Source organism: Saccopteryx bilineata, chromosome 5, assembly GCF_036850765.1.
Source record: "Saccopteryx bilineata isolate mSacBil1 chromosome 5, mSacBil1_pri_phased_curated, whole genome shotgun sequence".
Taxonomy (NCBI): Eukaryota; Metazoa; Chordata; class Mammalia; order Chiroptera; family Emballonuridae; genus Saccopteryx; species Saccopteryx bilineata.
The window spans coordinates 33,031,172-33,037,171 of NC_089494.1; the positions used below are offsets into that span (position 1 = coordinate 33,031,172).

The following is a 6,000-nucleotide window of genomic DNA, read 5'->3' on the forward strand; positions in this document are numbered from 1 at the left end:
TCGTAAAAATAAACTACACACACTCACACACACAGACATACACACAGCCTTAACAGCAACCCTTCCCCCCTAAGTTATCTTTACAGGAGAATTATCAGTCATAAAAAAATAATCTCAGTATTGGGTTCAATCCTCCCTCACATACCCCACGCTGCTGGGTCTGACCTCTGCTGTTATCAGTGAGAATCTGGGACACATTCTGTCTCCCAGCCCCTTGCCCCATCTTGCTAGAACTTGAGCTGAGTAAATTAAGGTGTACCAGGAAGGAGGGAAGGGCCAAGCTTAAAATGTTGGATTTTAAATCCCATTTTTACTGATTAAAAAACTAAAAAAACAAGAACAAAAAAACTGGACTAGTTAACCTGATATGTCAACGCTGAGAGCTTAAGAGGCCACAGGCTCCACTTAATATCCTTTAGGCCATGCAGGGGGAAAAAATCGATTACAGAGCAAAGATAACTAACTTTTCATGGTGACTACTGGATTCAAGCATAAGTTTCAAAAGTTTGACTTTAGAATAAAGGAAAAACTTAAGAGATGAATGAAAAATTGACAAAGTGCAAGAAAGGAATAAGGATATTATTAAATAACAAAAGTCAGTTTGCACGAGAAAATCTTTACAGTTAGACATATTGAAAAGTTTTTACACACCTTACCTGTTATTGGTAAAGAATGTAAAAAAGAATAAGAGCTATATGGAGGTACAGCGATTACTAAAAAAGATAAATTAGAAAAATAAAGATAAATTTTAAATATAAAGATGTACCACAAAATGAAATCACAAGTTTGACAGTAAAGTAGAACAAAACAATATATTATCTGCTTTATATCTCATATTTAATATTTGGTTCTAGTTCAGTCATTGGTAAAAACATTGTTTTATTGATTGTTTTATAGTAAATATTTGTAATAAAAATATGATGTCCTAGTTTTTCTGCCAGGCTATGTTTGCAGTTTTTATACTTTGAACGGGCTGATCTCTGAGCACTTATGTAGTTCTAAAATTACAATGATTTGTCTGGCAATTATAATTACTTGTAATTAGAACAATGTCTTGCACATAACTGTTTCAATGACTAGATGTACAATAATTTTACACTATTAAATAAAAACAAATTTCAAAGAATATTGGGTATGTTAGGCACAGACAACAAATATAAAACAATTTAAAAATCTGTCATATAATATATACATACCATTAGATGATTGGCCAATACATGTAAAATTAAGTCCTACTAAAGGTTGAGGCACCTGTGGCTACTCCATAAATATTCATGTGAAGATGATTAGAGTAGTATCACCTAACAGTACGTTGCCCGAGTCAGAATCAAGTAAATCAATACACAGATATTTAGAGAAAACCAAAAACCATGGATAAACGTTGTCTTCCCAAAAAGCTATTTCGTAGTGACCTTCAGTTTTCTTGCTCTGTACATCAAGATCATCTATTACATGAAAAATAATCCCACCCCCTCTACCGGCAAACCCACAGCATCGCGGGTTGGTTGCCAAGATGGATCTGTTCCCTTCCATCTTTCTCAAGGCATCAGGTATCAGACCAATGACATCATTTGGGAACCTGAACGGATGATCCCTGTTTCCACAAGCCGGATCCGTGAGTGAAGCTGGGTTCAAGGTTTGGGACCGCAAGATTTGTGCGTGGAACCCCACCGGAGCTCGTGAATTTCGCTGTTCGCCTTACACCTCTCATTTACTTGTGTTTTGTTTTTGCCTATTCATTAACCATTTAGTTTCTAAAGAAAACATTCCCATTCCAAATAATGACATATAAATAAGCACAACAGAAGGTCAGCAGGAGAGCACCTAAAGGGTGTGAGCATTTGCCTCGCAAGGAAGGATGTCCACCTTTGAGAGAAATCACCCAAACCAGCCTCAGGCCGCTGCGCACACTCATTACCGGGGCGAGCGCGGGTGGACCTCCCTCGGCCCAGAGAGGAACCAGCCCCACCGAAACACACTGCCTGCCGGTGCTGCCCCAGGAGCTCGACCCAGAGTGAGGGCCGCAGGGGCCGGGGACCCCGCGACAACCGCGGAGGCCGGCGAGGCCCCGAGAGACCGCGCGCGTGCGTGGCGGGCGCCTGCGGCCGCGTCTCCACCAGGGGCGTCGCCATGGAAACCAAGGGTTTTGCGATTTGGACCCTGGCGGCCCGAAACGGGACGGCCCCACATCCCCGAGGATGGAGCAGGGCCGAGGGGCAGCCGCAGACGCTCACCGCGACGCCGTAGCCGCGACGCGCTGGTCCTCGGTCGCCTCGGGTCGCGCCCTGCCGCGCGGAGGTCCTTCCCGGCACCCGTTCCCGCCGCCGCCCGCGAGCCCGGCGACGTCGCCGGGTCGCTCCCGCAGCCCGTGCCCCTCCACACCGGTGCGTCGAGGTGTCGGGCTTCGGCTGCGGGAGGCGGGAGATTTAAACCCGGCAGCCTGGTGCGTGCGGACGCCGCGCTGCCCCAGCGCCCGGCCCGGGTGCCCGAGCTCACCCCTAGCTGGCTCTTGCTTACCCCGACGGGGCCCCGCTCGCAGTCCATTCTAGAATAAACGCAGGGTCTTCTCCAGCCCTCACTTCCCAACACCGTCCAGTATAAGGAACTGAGTGTGAGATCTCTGAGGCGTGGAGAGAATTCTCGGCTTCCCTGAGCCCTTAGCCCCGCCCCCTTCTCCTCTGAGCCCCCACTGCACCTGCCGGGACCCGGGGCCACCCGGCGAGGCTATAAGCTGAGCCTTGGTCATTCCCGAGTGTTCGGGATCTTCTCAGTACCCCTGCCAGCACGCGGGAAATGTTCACGTGCAACACTTATTTAAAAGTTAACTGACCTCGAATGCACATAATTAAAACCAACCAAACAAACAAAAAGACCACATAATTTGTTGTCATAAATGAGTCTTCAAGAGCAGAATGTATTTGAAATTAAAAACCTCAGGGGGGGGGGGGCCCTGGCCGGTTGGTTCAGTGGTAGAGCGTCGGCCTGGCGTGCAGAAGTCCCGGGTTCCATTCCTGGCCAGGGCGCACAGGAGAAGCGCCCATCTGCTTCTCCACCCCTCCCCTCTTCTTCCTCTCTGTCTCTCTCTTCCCCTCCTGCAGCCAAGGCTCCATGGGAGCAAAAGTTTGCCCGGGCGCTGAGGATGGCTCTGTGGCCTCTACCTCGGGCGCTAGAATGGCTCTGCTTGTGGCAGAGCGACGCCCCCTGGTGGGCATGCCGGGTGGATCCCGGTCGGGCGCATGCGGGAGTCTGTCTGACTGCCTCCCCGTTTGAAACTTCAGAAAAATACAAAAAAAACCCCCAAAAAACAAAAAACCCTCAGGGGGGGGCCTGATCAGGAGGTGTCGCAGTGGATAGAGTGTCGGACTGGGATGCGGAAGGTCCCCGGTTCGAGACCCCGAGGTCACCAGCTTGAGCCAGGCTCATCTGATGTGAGCAAAAAAGCTCACCAGTTTGCACCTAAGGTCGCTGGCTTGAGCAAGGGGTTACTCCGTCTGCTGAAGGCCCACGGTCAAGGCACATATGAGAAAGCAATCAATGAACAACCAAGGTGTTGCAACAAAAAAGTAATGATTGATGCTTCTCATCTCTCTCCATTCCTATCTATCCCTTTCTCTGACTCTCACTCTGTCTCTGAAAAAAAAATAATAATAATTTTAAAAAACCAAAAAAAAAAACCCTCAGGGGGCAAAAGAACTACATTACTGGTGGAAAATAATTCAAAGTGCTGTCTTTTTAAAGTGACCCCAAAATATTATCAGCTGTCGTAAAACTTTACAGAATATGAACTAATTGCAACTACTACATATAGGCTGGCGAGGGAAAAAAGCTTACCCTGGAAGTGATAGCTAAAGTATGTAAGATCATAAGATTGGGTGATATTCTAGAATATCAAATACTTCCCGTAAACCCCTGAAAAAAAGTAGTTTTAGAGTAGGAAAAAGGGTAGGCTATTTATACTACAGAATTAACATGGAGTGAAAATATTAGGATGTCTTTAGATGAGGAATTCTTACTGTGAGATATGGGATTTCTTTTTTTTTTTCTTTCTTTCTTTTTTTTTTTTTTTTTGTATTTTTCTGAAGCTGGAAACGGGTAGAGACAGACAGACTCCCGCATGCGCCGGACCGGGATCCACCCCGCACGCCCACCAAGGGCGACGCTCTGCCCACCAGGGGGCGATGCTCTGCCCCTCCGGGGCGTCACTCTGTGGCGACCAGAGCCACTCTAGCACCTGGGGCAGAGGCCAAGGAGCCATCCCCAGCGCCTGGCCATCTTTGCTCCAATGGAGCCTCGGCTGCGGGAGGGGAAGAGAGAGACAGAGAGGAAGGAGAGGGGGAGGGGGAGAGGTGGAGAAGCAGATGGGCGCTTCTCCTGTGTGTCCTGGCCGGGAATCAAACCCGGGACTTCTGCACGCCGGGCCGATGCTCTACCACTGAGCCAACCGGCCAGGGCGAGATATGGGATTTCAAGGAATGTGTGAGTACTTGAAGTAATATGGGAATTTTGGGGTTTTGTTTGTTTTTTTTAAAGAATCCACAGGTTTCCTCCGAGTCTCCTTGAAAGGGTAAGAAGTTGCATTTGGCAAATATGATTGTTCTTTCTCAGCTCTTTCCTGGTTCATTTCTGGTAAATCTGGAGTGCCTCCAAAGTGCATACCTCTACTCTCACTCAGCAGCTGTCCTATATTGTAGTTATTATCCTGTTTCCCATTGAGGCTGAGCTCCTCCAAAGTGAAAATTGTGTGCATTTCTGTAGCCTTATGTAACACAGTGCCTAGTACATACATACTAGGTTCTGAATCAATGTTTATTCAATCAAAGGAACAGAAACAGATGGTAATTGACAACTGAGGAATATACTATAAGATACCAAAAAAGAACTGAACACCTTTTTCTCCATAGAATAAATGGTAAGCAAAATTACTTTGAAAATGTTACTGTGCACCATAACACGTTTCTTGGGATATTTTATAAAATATTTGTTCCAACAGGATGAAGTTTAACTCAAGGATATTTGGGGCAGCTGTGTTAGGCTTGCTCACTGGTTTACCAGCTGCAAGCCCTTTGCCTGATTAGTGCATGAGCATGGCTGCGCCATGTGTGTATGGCCTGTATAAGGCTGTGGATACTTACAGCTCAGGGAGATTGCGGATGCGCAGATTGCCTGCCTGCCACTGTGAGGGGCCATTTTGCTGTTTGTTTGCCCGGGTAGCAGTTTTTCCTGCATGTGTGCTTGTGATACTTTATTAAATGGTAATGGCCCAACACTTTCCGGCTCTGCAGTTACTCTATCGTATGCCCGAATCCAATGTGAATCTGCCTGGCCTCAGCCACTAACATTACAGGATATTAAACTGATAGCTTCTTCATCTCAATGTGAAGCAGAGAAAAGACCTTGAAGGAACACCAGAAAGTCAAAGTAGTGACCCTGGACCAGGTCTGTTAGTTTTGTTTACTTAATTGGGAAAATTAGCAAAAGATACACAACGTCTCCAAGTCACCAATAAAATGTAGTATTTATGCACAATCCCTTTTCCTTCACAGTCACCAAAGAAAGTGTGCAGCCTGACCAGGCGGTGGTACAGTGGATAGAGCATTGGACTGGGACATGGAGGACCCAAGTTCGAGACCCCAAGGTCGCCAGCTTGAGCGCGGGCTCATCTGGTTTGAGTAAGCTCACCAGCTTGAGCCCAAGGTCGCTGGCTTGAGTAAGGAGTCACTCACTCGGCTGTAGCCCCCTGGTCAAGGCACACATGAGAAAGCAATCAGTGAACACCTAAGGAGCCACAACAAAGAATTGATGCTTCTCATCTCTCTCCCTTCCTGTCTGTCCCTCTCTCTGTCTCTGTCACACACACACACACACACACACACACACACACACACAGTATGTAACTGGGGGCACAGTACAAGAATGGTTTCAGCTAGAGCTGCTGACATTCCCACCAGGCAGGAAGCAGATCTTCTTACTCATGGTATTTGAAAAATGTTTGTGGGATGA

At 47.1% G+C, this 6,000-nt stretch overlaps 1 protein-coding gene across 4 annotated transcripts in view; it reads right to left on the reverse strand.

Annotated features, from left to right (window-relative positions):
• The window catches only part of ICA1L (islet cell autoantigen 1 like), a 53,050-nt gene extending 50,735 nt beyond the window's left edge, over positions 1–2,315 (reverse strand). For 2 of the 4 annotated variants that reach the window (XM_066279640.1, XM_066279639.1), the window contains exon 1: positions 2,235–2,271. The gene's annotated coding sequence lies outside the window, so the exon portion shown is untranslated. Of the gene's footprint in view, positions 1–1,918; positions 2,027–2,234 lie in introns of those variants that run through there. The other 2 variants (XM_066279643.1, XM_066279642.1) reach the window with 2 other exon arrangements.
• Between the last annotated feature and the right edge of the window lie 3,685 nt (positions 2,316–6,000).